General features: G+C 49.4%; 6 non-coding genes across 6 annotated transcripts; all 6 read right to left on the reverse strand.

Annotated features, from left to right (window-relative positions):
• Window positions 1–337: 337 nt before the first annotated feature.
• TRNAG-GCC (transfer RNA glycine (anticodon GCC)) lies at window positions 338–408 on the reverse strand. The gene has a single exon. It is a non-coding gene; the product is annotated as a tRNA-Gly (tRNA).
• A 2,597-nt stretch (window positions 409–3,005) lies between these two features.
• TRNAG-GCC (transfer RNA glycine (anticodon GCC)) lies at window positions 3,006–3,076 on the reverse strand. Its single transcript has one exon. It is a non-coding gene; the product is annotated as a tRNA-Gly (tRNA).
• A 2,597-nt stretch (window positions 3,077–5,673) lies between these two features.
• On the reverse strand, window positions 5,674–5,744 carry TRNAG-GCC (transfer RNA glycine (anticodon GCC)). The gene has a single exon. It is a non-coding gene; the product is annotated as a tRNA-Gly (tRNA).
• Window positions 5,745–8,341: 2,597 nt separating this feature from the next.
• On the reverse strand, window positions 8,342–8,412 carry TRNAG-GCC (transfer RNA glycine (anticodon GCC)). The gene has a single exon. It is a non-coding gene; the product is annotated as a tRNA-Gly (tRNA).
• Window positions 8,413–11,009: 2,597 nt separating this feature from the next.
• Window positions 11,010–11,080, reverse strand: TRNAG-GCC (transfer RNA glycine (anticodon GCC)). The gene has a single exon. It is a non-coding gene; the product is annotated as a tRNA-Gly (tRNA).
• Window positions 11,081–12,702: 1,622 nt separating this feature from the next.
• Window positions 12,703–12,775, reverse strand: TRNAA-AGC (transfer RNA alanine (anticodon AGC)). The gene has a single exon. It is a non-coding gene; the product is annotated as a tRNA-Ala (tRNA).
• Window positions 12,776–12,990: the final 215 nt, after the last annotated feature.

Below are 12,990 nucleotides of genomic sequence, written 5' to 3' on the forward strand. Positions count from 1 at the left end.
CCTTTTTTCTTTCCTGAGACTTTGGACAGCAGAATCCCTTGGGAAGAAGCTCCTTCTCCAGCCAGTAGTGAGGGTTCTGGTGTTATCCATGGAACCCTTGGTGGCAGAGTCACACCTCCAAGCATGTCTGTCTGTGGGCGATGAACAACCATTTCCTTGGGTATGGCCCCATGGCTTTCCATGATGTCATTTGAAGGAGGTGCTTTCAAAAACTTTCACACCGACTAGCAGGTTCTAGACAATATAGTTGAGCCTTGACACCTTCCAAGGTGCTCGATATTGGGGGCGGCGGGGAACTGAGCTACCAGTGGGGCGATAAATACAAAGTGACCATAATTGCATTGGCCGGGAATCGAACCCGGGCCTCCCGCGTGGCAGGCGAGAATTCTTCCACTGAACCACCAATGCTCTTCGGCGGGACACACGTGGCTTCCCTCGCCTGGCAGCTCCTAAAAAGTCCTGCTTTAGGCCACGGCAGACATCTTGGTGAATACATTCAGATGTGGGTCAAGTCCACCCAAAGACATGCCTTCCTTCAGCCGTACACACCCCCACGGTGAAAATGTAGGACAGCCCATGGCGTCTTTGAGGCTAGAAAGCCTTTCCATTGGAGAAGAAAAGCAAAGACTGGGCCAGAGCTTTTTCTATGTACCTTTGACTTGGGGTTGACTTGTCTAAATCAATGGCAGTGCCTATTAATCTACCTTGCCACTTTGCCGGATGGACCCACTCCCCGTTCACATCCGTAGGAGATCTTTAGAGGGGCTCTACATTGGCCTCAGGGGAGACTCTACAAAGTCAATAGGAGCTGCCTGAAACAGAGAGGAACAGATCTTTTCCGCTGAAAGTCTTCTATAAGCAGAATGTGGAAAGTGGCGGTCAAGCGCCAGGCGAGGTCGCCTCCCAGCCAAAGAATTTCCTGAAGTTTTTGTCCCATAGGACCGGTAGCATATTACATCCTCCTATTTTTGCTGCTCCTTCCGGCCTGGAGCAGAGTGGCGCAGCGGAAGCGTGCTGGGCCCATAACCCAGAGGTCGATGGATCGAAACCATCCTCTGCTAAGTTGACCTTTTTCTCTGGCAATCTCCGTTTCCTTGCTTAGGCAAAGGGCTTTCTTTCACCCACAAAATGCTTGGATTAATCAGGGAGCGCACCGCAGACAGCCCGGCAACAAACCCAGCCCTCAATACGCCAAGTCCCTTACACATGCTGTCTTTCAGCTCTTTGCTTTCACTTGTCTAATCTGTCCATCCTAAGACAAAACTCATACAATATTCCAACAGTCTGAACTGTGGAATTCATTGACATATTCATAGATTTCTTCAGGGAGATTGTTGATAAATATTTCTGTCCCAAACAGAGGATCTTCTCCAACCCAGTCTGCATGAGGGCCACCATATTCCCTCTGACCGTTGACCTGTACAAGGTTAATATTCCATCTTTCCATCCACTCCGCAAGGGAAGATGTATTGTCTTTATACAGAGTTGTAATCCAAGCCTCGCTCTCAGCGTTCATCACGTTGTTGTCCATCATTGGAGAATGATCTGCTCTCTCCATGGGCCCTAATCAGTGGGCAGAAGGCTAGCCCCTAGTTCCCTCCAAACGCCCTGTTCTGGTTGGGTCTGTCACACTTCTGTGTCAAGGAAGTGGGACCCGATTGTGGTGATAAAACCAGTGGAAACCTCTCAGCTTCTACATGGCACTTGCACTTTTTGCACTAATGGAATATTGTCTCTTGGCCATGGAAGCCTGGCCATGCTTTGGGTAATAGATTGCTTTGGTCCAACACTGCCTTGCGCGACTTCTCGCAGGCAAAGCAAGCAATTTATGCTTTGTGTTAGTCCTTCTGTGTCAAGGTATTGGCTGAAGCCACATCTGCCCGAGAGTGTCAACGCCATGGCACATGTTACGAGGATGACTCCCGCTTGGCCTTTTGACTAGAGAGGGGAGGCTTTTCCCACAGCGCTCAGGGCCGAGCCTGAAGAAAAACAAAATCAAAAGCAGGTCACCCCACGTGAAGGTTTTCCTCTGGAGGATGTGGGCATTGATCCCGCTACCTCTCGCATGCTAAGCGAGCGCTCTACCACTTGAGCTAATCCCCCTTGGCTCCAGCGCCCACTTTGCGCTCCAGTTGATCACTGCTCTCTTATGTGCTACTCCGAATAAAGTCCACCATCTGTTTTGTGTAACTGTGTTTCATTCAGCACAGCACAATGCAGCATCCCAGTACTATAGAACACCTGCCAGCAATCAACTCCTTCACTACCACCAACAATTGCCTCTCTCACTACCACTGTTGCCAGAGATGCAATCTTGAAGCACAAAGGAGTAAAAATCACCTTTTTACCCCCTACGCTGCTTCCTGACATGACACATTAGGCCTACATTCCACAGACTCAAAGCATAGCTATATTTCCTCCTTTTTTACTACTTGCAGCTTCACATTTAAATGCTGTATATACATGTAAGATCACCCAGTGAAAAACCCCCAGAATGCAATCTGGAAACCAACCATCAGATGGCAGCAGAACACCTACCACGTTAGATAGCTATATCTCCAGGCACCTCCCCGTGTCAGCATTGATGGCTTAGGCTCTGGCCGCTAGACACCAAGACAGCCTCCATTTTCCCAAGTTCAAAGGTTTTCACTCTTCCTCCTCAGAGCTGCCTTTTTTCTTTCCTGAGACTTTGGACAGCAGAATCCCTTGGGAAGAAGCTCCTTCTCCAGCCAGTAGTGAGGGTTCTGGTGTTATCCATGGAACCCTTGGTGGCAGAGTCACACCTCCAAGCATGTCTGTCTGTGGGCGATGAACAACCATTTCCTTGGGTATGGCCCCATGGCTTTCCATGATGTCATTTGAAGGAGGTGCTTTCAAAAACTTTCACACCGACTAGCAGGTTCTAGACAATATAGTTGAGCCTTGACACCTTCCAAGGTGCTCGATATCGGGGGCGGCGGGGAACTGAGCTACCAGTGGGGCGATAAATACAAAGTGACCATAATTGCATTGGCCGGGAATCGAACCCGGGCCTCCCGCGTGGCAGGCGAGAATTCTACCACTGAACCACCAATGCTCTTCGGCGGGACACACGTGGCTTCCCTCGCCTGGCAGCTCCTAAAAAGTCCTGCTTTAGGCCACGGCAGCCATCTTGGTGAATACATTCAGATGTGGGTCAAGTCCACCCAAAGACATGCCTTCCTTCAGCCGTACACACCCCCACGGTGAAAATGTAGGACAGCCCATGGCGTCTTTGAGGCTAGAAAGCCTTTCCATTGGAGAAGAAAAGCAAAGACTGGGCCAGAGCTTTTTCTATGTACCTTTGACTTGGGGTTGACTTGTCTAAATCAATGGCAGTGCCTATTAATCTACCTTGCCACTTTGCCGGATGGACCCACTCCCCGTTCACATCCGTAGGAGATCTTTAGAGGGGCTCTACATTGGCCTCAGGGGAGACTCTACAAAGTCAATAGGAGCTGCCTGAAACAGAGAGGAACAGATCTTTTCCGCTGAAAGCCTTCTATAAGCAGAATGTGGAAAGTGGCGGCCAAGCGCCAGGCGAGGTCGCCTCCCAGCCAAAGAATTTCCTGAAGTTTTTGTCCCATAGGACCGGTAGCATATTACATCCTCCTATTTTTGCAGCTCCTTTTGGCCTGGAGCAGAGTGGCGCAGCGGAAGCGTGCTGGGCCCATAACCCAGAGGTCGATGGATCGAAACCATCCTCTGCTAAGTTGACCTTTTTCTCTGGCAATCTCCGTTTCCTTGCTTAGGCAAAGGGCTTTCTTTCACCCACAAAATGCTTGGATTAATCAGGGAGCGCACCGCAGACAGCCCGGCAACAAACCCAGCCCTCAATACGCCAAGTCCCTTACACATGCTGTCTTTCAGCTCTTTGCTTTCACTTGTCTAATCTGTCCATCCTAAGACAAAACTCATACAATATTCCAACAGTCTGAACTGTGGAATTCATTGACATATTCATAGATTTCTTCAGGGAGATTGTTGATAAATATTTCTGTCCCAAACAGAGGATCTTCTCCAACCCAGTCTGCATGAGGGCCACCATATTCCCTCTGACCATTGACCTGTACAAGGTTAATATTCCATCTTTCCATCCACTCCGCAAGGGAAGATGTATTGTCTTTATACAGAGTTGTAATCCAAGCCTCGCTCTCAGCGTTCATCACGTTGTTGTCCATCATTGGAGAATGATCTGCTCTCTCCATGGGCCCTAATCAGTGGGCAGAAGGCTAGCCCCTAGTTCCCTCCAAACGCCCTGTTCTGGTTGGGTCTGTCACACTTCTGTGTCAAGGAAGTGGGACCCGATTGTGGTGATAAAACCAGTGGAAACCTCTCAGCTTCTACATGGCACTTGCACTTTTTGCACTAATGGAATATTGTCTCTTGGCCATGGAAGCCTGGCCATGCTTTGGGTAATAGATTGCTTTGGTCCAACACTGCCTTGCGCGACTTCTCGCAGGCAAAGCAAGCAATTTATGCTTTGTGTTAGTCCTTCTGTGTCAAGGTATTGGCTGAAGCCACATCTGCCCGAGAGTGTCAACGCCATGGCACATGTTATGAGGATGACTCCCGCTTGGCCTTTTGACTAGAGAGGGGAGGCTTTTCCCACAGCGCTCAGGGCCGAGCCTGAAGAAAAACAAAATCAAAAGCAGGTCACCCCACGTGAAGGTTTTCCTCTGGAGGATGTGGGCATTGATCCCGCTACCTCTCGCATGCTAAGCGAGCGCTCTACCACTTGAGCTAATCCCCCTTGGCTCCAGCGCCCACTTTGCGCTCCAGTTGATCACTGCTCTCTTATGTGCTACTCCGAATAAAGCCCACCATCTGTTTTGTGTAACTGTGTTTCATTCAGCACAGCACAATGCAGCATCCCAGTAGTATAGAACACCTGCCAGCAATCAACTCCTTCACTACCACCAACAATTGCCTCTCTCACTACCACTGTTGCCAGAGATGCAATCTTGAAGCACAAAGGAGTAAAAATCACCTTTTTACCCCCTACGCTGCTTCCTGACATGACACATTAGGCCTACATTCCACAGACTCAAAGCATAGCTATATTTCCTCCTTTTTTACTACTTGCAGCTTCACATTTAAATACTGTATATACATGTAAGATCACCCAGTGAAAAACCCCCAGAATGCAATCTGGAAACCAACCATCAGATGGCAGCAGAACACCTACCACGTTAGATAGCTATATCTCCAGGCACCTCCCCGTGTCAGCATTGATGGCTTAGGCTCTGGCCGCTAGACACCAAGACAGCCTCCATTTTCCCAAGTTCAAAGGTTTTCACTCTTCCTCCTCAGAGCTGCCTTTTTTCTTTCCTGAGACTTTGGACAGCAGAATCCCTTGGGAAGAAGCACCTTCTCCAGCCAGTAGTGAGGGTTCTGGTGTTATCCATGGAACCCTTGGTGGCAGAGTCACACCTCCAAGCATGTCTGTCTGTGGGCGATGAACAACCATTTCCTTGGGTATGGCCCCATGGCTTTCCATGATGTCATTTGAAGGAGGTGCTTTCAAAAACTTTCACACCGACTAGCAGGTTCTAGACAATATAGTTGAGCCTTGACACCTTCCAAGGTGCTCGATATCGGGGGCGGCGGGGAACTGAGCTACCAGTGGGGCGATAAATACAAAGTGACCATAATTGCATTGGCCGGGAATCGAACCCGGGCCTCCCGCGTGGCAGGCGAGAATTCTACCACTGAACCACCAATGCTCTTCGGCGGGACACACGTGGCTTCCCTCGCCTGGCAGCTCCTAAAAAGTCCTGCTTTAGGCCACGGCAGCCATCTTGGTGAATACATTCAGATGTGGGTCAAGTCCACCCAAAGACATGCCTTCCTTCAGCCGTACACACCCCCACGGTGAAAATGTAGGACAGCCCATGGCGTCTTTGAGGCTAGAAAGCCTTTCCATTGGAGAAGAAAAGCAAAGACTGGGCCAGAGCTTTTTCTATGTACCTTTGACTTGGGGTTGACTTGTCTAAATCAATGGCAGTGCCTATTAATCTACCTTGCCACTTTGCCGGATGGACCCACTCCCCGTTCACATCCGTAGGAGATCTTTAGAGGGGCTCTACATTGGCCTCAGGGGAGACTCTACAAAGTCAATAGGAGCTGCCTGAAACAGAGAGGAACAGATCTTTTCCGCTGAAAGCCTTCTATAAGCAGAATGTGGAAAGTGGCGGCCAAGCGCCAGGCGAGGTCGCCTCCCAGCCAAAGAATTTCCTGAAGTTTTTGTCCCATAGGACCGGTAGCATATTACATCCTCCTATTTTTGGAGCTCCTTCCGGCCTGGAGCAGAGTGGCGCAGCAGAAGCGTGCTGGGCCCATAACCCAGAGGTCAATGGATCGAAACCATCCTCTGCTAAGTTGCCCTTTTTCTCTGGCAATCTCCGTTTCCTTGCTTAGGCAAAGGGCTTTCTTTCACCCACAAAATGCTTGGATTAATCAGGGAGCGCACCGCAGACAGCCCGGCAACAAACCCAGCCCTCAATACGCCAAGTCCCTTACACATGCTGTCTTTCAGCTCTTTGCTTTCACTTGTCTAATCTGTCCATCCTAAGACAAAACTCATACAATATTCCAACAGTCTGAACTGTGGAATTCATTGACATATTCATAGATTTCTTCAGGGAGATTGTTGATAAATATTTCTGTCCCAAACAGAGGATCTTCTCCAACCCAGTCTGCATGAGGGCCACCATATTCCCTCTGACCGTTGACCTGTACAAGGTTAATATTCCATCTTTCCATCCACTCCGCAAGGGAAGATGTATTGTCTTTATACAGAGTTGTAATCCAAGCCTCGCTCTCAGCATTCATCACGTTGTTGTCCATCATTGGAGAATGATCTGCTCTCTCCATGGGCCCTAATCAGTGGGCAGAAGGCTAGCCCCTAGTTCCCTCCAAACGCCCTGTTCTGGTTGGGTCTGTCACACTTCTGTGTCAAGGAAGTGGGACCCGATTGTGGTGATAAAACCAGTGGAAACCTCTCAGCTTCTACATGGCACTTGCACTTTTTGCACTAATGGAATATTGTCTCTTGGCCATGGAAGCCTGGCCATGCTTTGGGTAATAGATTGCTTTGGTCCAACACTGCCTTGCGCGACTTCTCGCAGGCAAAGCAAGCAATTTATGCTTTGTGTTAGTCCTTCTGTGTCAAGGTATTGGCTGAAGCCACATCTGCCCGAGAATGTCAACGCCATGGCACATGTTACGAGGATGACTCCCGCTTGGCCTTTTGACTAGAGAGGGGAGGCTTTTCCCACAGCGCTCAGGGCCGAGCCTGAAGAAAAACAAAATCAAAAGCAGGTCACCCCACGTGAAGGTTTTCCTCTGGAGGATGTGGGCATTGATCCCGCTACCTCTCGCATGCTAAGCGAGCGCTCTACCACTTGAGCTAATCCCCCTTGGCTCCAGCGCCCACTTTGCGCTCCAGTTGATCACTGCTCTCTTATGTGCTACTCCGAATAAAGTCCACCATCTGTTTTGTGTAACTGTGTTTCATTCAGCACAGCACAATGCAGCATCCCAGTACTATAGAACACCTGCCAGCAATCAACTCCTTCACTACCACCAACAATTGCCTCTCTCACTACCACTGTTGCCAGAGATGCAATCTTGAAGCACAAAGGAGTAAAAATCACCTTTTTACCCCCTACGCTGCTTCCTGACATGACACATTAGGCCTACATTCCACAGACTCAAAGCATAGCTATATTTCCTCCTTTTTTACTACTTGCAGCTTCACATTTAAATGCTGTATATACATGTAAGATCACCCAGTGAAAAACCCCCAGAATGCAATCTGGAAACCAACCATCAGATGGCAGCAGAACACCTACCACGTTAGATAGCTATATCTCCAGGCACCTCCCCGTGTCAGCATTGATGGCTTAGGCTCTGGCCGCTAGACACCAAGACAGCCTCCATTTTCCCAAGTTCAAAGGTTTTCACTCTTCCTCCTCAGAGCTGCCTTTTTTCTTTCCTGAGACTTTGGACAGCAGAATCCCTTGGGAAGAAGCTCCTTCTCCAGCCAGTAGTGAGGGTTCTGGTGTTATCCATGGAACCCTTGGTGGCAGAGTCACACCTCCAAGCATGTCTGTCTGTGGGCGATGAACAACCATTTCCTTGGGTATGGCCCCATGGCTTTCCATGATGTCATTTGAAGGAGGTGCTTTCAAAAACTTTCACACCGACTAGCAGGTTCTAGACAATATAGTTGAGCCTTGACACCTTCCAAGGTGCTCGATATCGGGGGCGGCGGGGAACTGAGCTACCAGTGGGGCGATAAATACAAAGTGACCATAATTGCATTGGCCGGGAATCGAACCCGGGCCTCCCGCGTGGCAGGCGAGAATTCTACCACTGAACCACCAATGCTCTTCGGCGGGACACACGTGGCTTCCCTCGCCTGGCAGCTCCTAAAAAGTCCTGCTTTAGGCCACGGCAGCCATCTTGGTGAATACATTCAGATGTGGGTCAAGTCCACCCAAAGACATGCCTTCCTTCAGCCGTACACACCCCCACGGTGAAAATGTAGGACAGCCCATGGCGTCTTTGAGGCTAGAAAGCCTTTCCATTGGAGAAGAAAAGCAAAGACTGGGCCAGAGCTTTTTCTATGTACCTTTGACTTGGGGTTGACTTGTCTAAATCAATGGCAGTGCCTATTAATCTACCTTGCCACTTTGCCGGATGGACCCACTCCCCGTTCACATCCGTAGGAGATCTTTAGAGGGGCTCTACATTGGCCTCAGGGGAGACTCTACAAAGTCAATAGGAGCTGCCTGAAACAGAGAGGAACAGATCTTTTCCGCTGAAAGCCTTCTATAAGCAGAATGTGGAAAGTGGCGGCCAAGCGCCAGGCGAGGTCGCCTCCCAGCCAAAGAATTTCCTGAAGTTTTTGTCCCATAGGACTGGTAGCATATTACATCCTCCTATTTTTGCAGCTCCTTCCGGCCTGGAGCAGAGTGGCGCAGCGGAAGCGTGCTGGGCCCATAACCCAGAGGTCGATGGATCGAAACCATCCTCTGCTAAGTTGACCTTTTTCTCTGGCAATCTCCGTTTCCTTGCTTAGGCAAAGGGCTTTCTTTCACCCACAAAATGCTTGGATTAATCAGGGAGCGCACCGCAGACAGCCCGGCAACAAACCCAGCCCTCAATACGCCAAGTCCCTTACACATGCTGTCTTTCAGCTCTTTGCTTTCACTTGTCTAATCTGTCCATCCTAAGACAAAACTCATACAATATTCCAACAGTCTGAACTGTGGAATTCATTGACATATTCATAGATTTCTTCAGGGAGATTGTTGATAAATATTTCTGTCCCAAACAGAGGATCTTCTCCAACCCAGTCTGCATGAGGGCCACCATATTCCCTCTGACCGTTGACCTGTACAAGGTTAATATTCCATCTTTCCATCCACTCCGCAAGGGAAGATGTATTGTCTTTATACAGAGTTGTAATCCAAGCCTCGCTCTCAGCGTTCATCACGTTGTTGTCCATCATTGGAGAATGATCTGCTCTCTCCATGGGCCCTAATCAGTGGGCAGAAGGCTAGCCCCTAGTTCCCTCCAAACGCCCTGTTCTGGTTGGGTCTGTCACACTTCTGTGTCAAGGAAGTGGGACCCGATTGTGGTGATAAAACCAGTGGAAACCTCTCAGCTTCTACATGGCACTTGCACTTTTTGCACTAATGGAATATTGTCTCTTGGCCATGGAAGCCTGGCCATGCTTTGGGTAATAGATTGCTTTGGTCCAACACTGCCTTGCGCGACTTCTCGCAGGCAAAGCAAGCAATTTATGCTTTGTGTTAGTCCTTCTGTGTCAAGGTATTGGCTGAAGCCACATCTGCCCGAGAGTGTCAACGCCATGGCACATGTTACGAGGATGACTCCCGCTTGGCCTTTTGACTAGAGAGGGGAGGCTTTTCCCACAGCGCTCAGGGCCGAGCCTGAAGAAAAACAAAATCAAAAGCAGGTCACCCCACGTGAAGGTTTTCCTCTGGAGGATGTGGGCATTGATCCCGCTACCTCTCGCATGCTAAGCGAGCGCTCTACCACTTGAGCTAATCCCCCTTGGCTCCAGCGCCCACTTTGCGCTCCAGTTGATCACTGCTCTCTTATGTGCTACTCCGAATAAAGTCCACCATCTGTTTTGTGTAACTGTGTTTCATTCAGCACAGCACAATGCAGCATCCCAGTACTATAGAACACCTGCCAGCAATCAACTCCTTCACTACCACCAACAATTGCCTCTCTCACTACCACTGTTGCCAGAGATGCAATCTTGAAGCACAAAGGAGTAAAAATCACCTTTTTACCCCCTACGCTGCTTCCTGACATGACACATTAGGCCTACATTCCACAGACTCAAAGCATAGCTAGATTTCCTCCTTTTTTACTACTTGCAGCTTCACATTTAAATGCTGTATATACATGTAAGATCACCCAGTGAAAAACCCCCAGAATGCAATCTGGAAACCAACCATCAGATGGCAGCAGAACACCTACCACGTTAGATAGCTATATCTCCAGGCACCTCCCCGTGTCAGCATTGATGGCTTAGGCTCTGGCCGCTAGACACCAAGACAGCCTCCATTTTCCCAAGTTCAAAGGTTTTCACTCTTCCTCCTCAGAGCTGCCTTTTTTCTTTCCTGAGACTTTGGACAGCAGAATCCCTTGGGAAGAAGCTCCTTCTCCAGCCAGTAGTGAGGGTTCTGGTGTTATCCATGGAACCCTTGGTGGCAGAGTCACACCTCCAAGCATGTCTGTCTGTGGGCGATGAACAACCATTTCCTTGGGTATGGCCCCATGGCTTTCCATGATGTCATTTGAAGGAGGTGCTTTCAAAAACTTTCACACCGACTAGCAGGTTCTAGACAATATAGTTGAGCCTTGACACCTTCCAAGGTGCTTGATATCGGGGGCGGCGGGGAACTGAGCTACCAGTGGGGCGATAAATACAAAGTGACCATAATTACATTGGCCGGGAATCGAACCCGGGCCTCCCGCGTGGCAGGCGAGAATTCTACCACTGAACCACCAATGCTCTTCGGCGGGACACACGTGGCTTCCCTCGCCTGGCAGCTCCTAAAAAGTCCTGCTTTAGGCCACGGCAGCCATCTTGGTGAATACATTCAGATGTGGGTCAAGTCCACCCAAAGACATGCCTTCCTTCAGCCGTACACACCCCCACGGTGAAAATGTAGGACAGCCCATGGCGTCTTTGAGGCTAGAAAGCCTTTCCATTGGAGAAGAAAAGCAAAGACTGGGCCAGAGCTTTTTCTATGTACCTTTGACTTGGGGTTGACTTGTCTAAATCAATGGCAGTGCCTATTAATCTACCTTGCCACTTTGCCGGATGGACCCACTCCCCGTTCACATCCGTAGGAGATCTTTAGAGGGGCTCTACATTGGCCTCAGGGGAGACTCTACAAAGTCAATAGGAGCTGCCTGAAACAGAGAGGAACAGATCTTTTCTGCTGAAAGCCTTCTATAAGCAGAATGTGGAAAGTGGCGGCCAAGCGCCAGGCGAGGTCGCCTCCCAGCCAAAGAATTTCCTGAAGTTTTTGTCCCATAGGACCGGTAGCATATTACATCCTCCTATTTTTGCAGCTCCTTCCGGCCTGGAGCAGAGTGGCGCAGCGGAAGCGTGCTGGGCACATAACCCAGAGGTCGATGGATCGAAACCTTCCTCTGCTAAGTTGACCCTTTTCTCTGGCAATCTCCGTTTCCTTGCTTAGGCAAAGGGCTTTCTTTCACCCACAAAATGCTTGGATTAATCAGGGAGCGCACCGCAGACAGCCCGGCAACAAACCCAGCCCTCAATACGCCAAGTCCCTTACACATGCTGTCTTTCAGCTCTTTGCTTTCACTTGTCTAATCTGTCCATCCTAAGACAAAACTCATACAATATTCCAACAGTCTGAACTGTGGAATTCATTGACATATTCATAGATTTCTTCAGGGAGATTGTTGATAAATATTTCTATCCCAAACAGAGGATCTTCTCCAACCCAGTCTGCATGAGGGCCACCATATTCCCTCTGACCGTTGACCTGTACAAGGTTAATATTCCATCTTTCCATCCACTCCGCAAGGGAAGATGTATTGTCTTTATACAGAGTTGTAATCCAAGCCTCGCTCTCAGCGTTCATCACGTTGTTGTCCATCATTGGAGAATGATCTGCTCTCTCCATGGGCCCTAATCAGTGGGCAGAAGGCTAGCCCCTAGTTCCCTCCAAACGCCCTGTTCTGGTTGGGTCTGTCACACTTCTGTGTCAAGGAAGTGGGACCCGATTGTGGTGATAAAACCAGTGGAAACCTCTCAGCTTCTACATGGCACTTGCACTTTTTGCACTAATGGAATATTGTCTCTTGGCCATGGAAGCCTGGCCATGCTTTGGGTAATAGATTGCTTTGGTCCAACACTGCCTTGCGCGACTTCTCGCAGGCAAAGCAAGCAATTTATGCTTTGTGTTAGTCCTTCTGTGTCAAGGTATTGGCTGAAGCCACATCTGCCCGAGAGTGTCAACGCCATGGCACATGTTACGAGGATGACTCCCGCTTGGCCTTTTGACTAGAGAGGGGAGGCTTTTCCCACAGCGCTCAGGGCCGAGCCTGAAGAAAAACAAAATCAAAAGCAGGTCACCCCACGTGAAGGTTTTCCTCTGGAGGATGCGGGCATTGATCCCGCTACCTCTCGCATGCTAAGCGAGCGCTCTACCACTTGAGCTAATCCCCCTTGGCTCCAGTGCCCACTTTGCGCTCCAGTTGATCACTGCTCTCTTATGTGCTACTCCGAATAAAGTCCACCATCTGTTTTGTGTAACTGTGTTTCATTCAGCACAGCACAATGCAGCATCCCAGTACTATAGAACACCTGCCAGCAATCAACTCCTTCACTACCACCAACAATTGCCTCTCTCACTACCACTGTTGCCAGAGATGCAATCTTGA

Source organism: Staurois parvus, unplaced genomic scaffold (assembly GCF_062004578.1).
Source record: "Staurois parvus isolate SC_StPar_1 unplaced genomic scaffold, SC_StPar_1.0 ptg001181l, whole genome shotgun sequence".
NCBI classification, from domain to species: Eukaryota; Metazoa; Chordata; class Amphibia; order Anura; family Ranidae; genus Staurois; species Staurois parvus.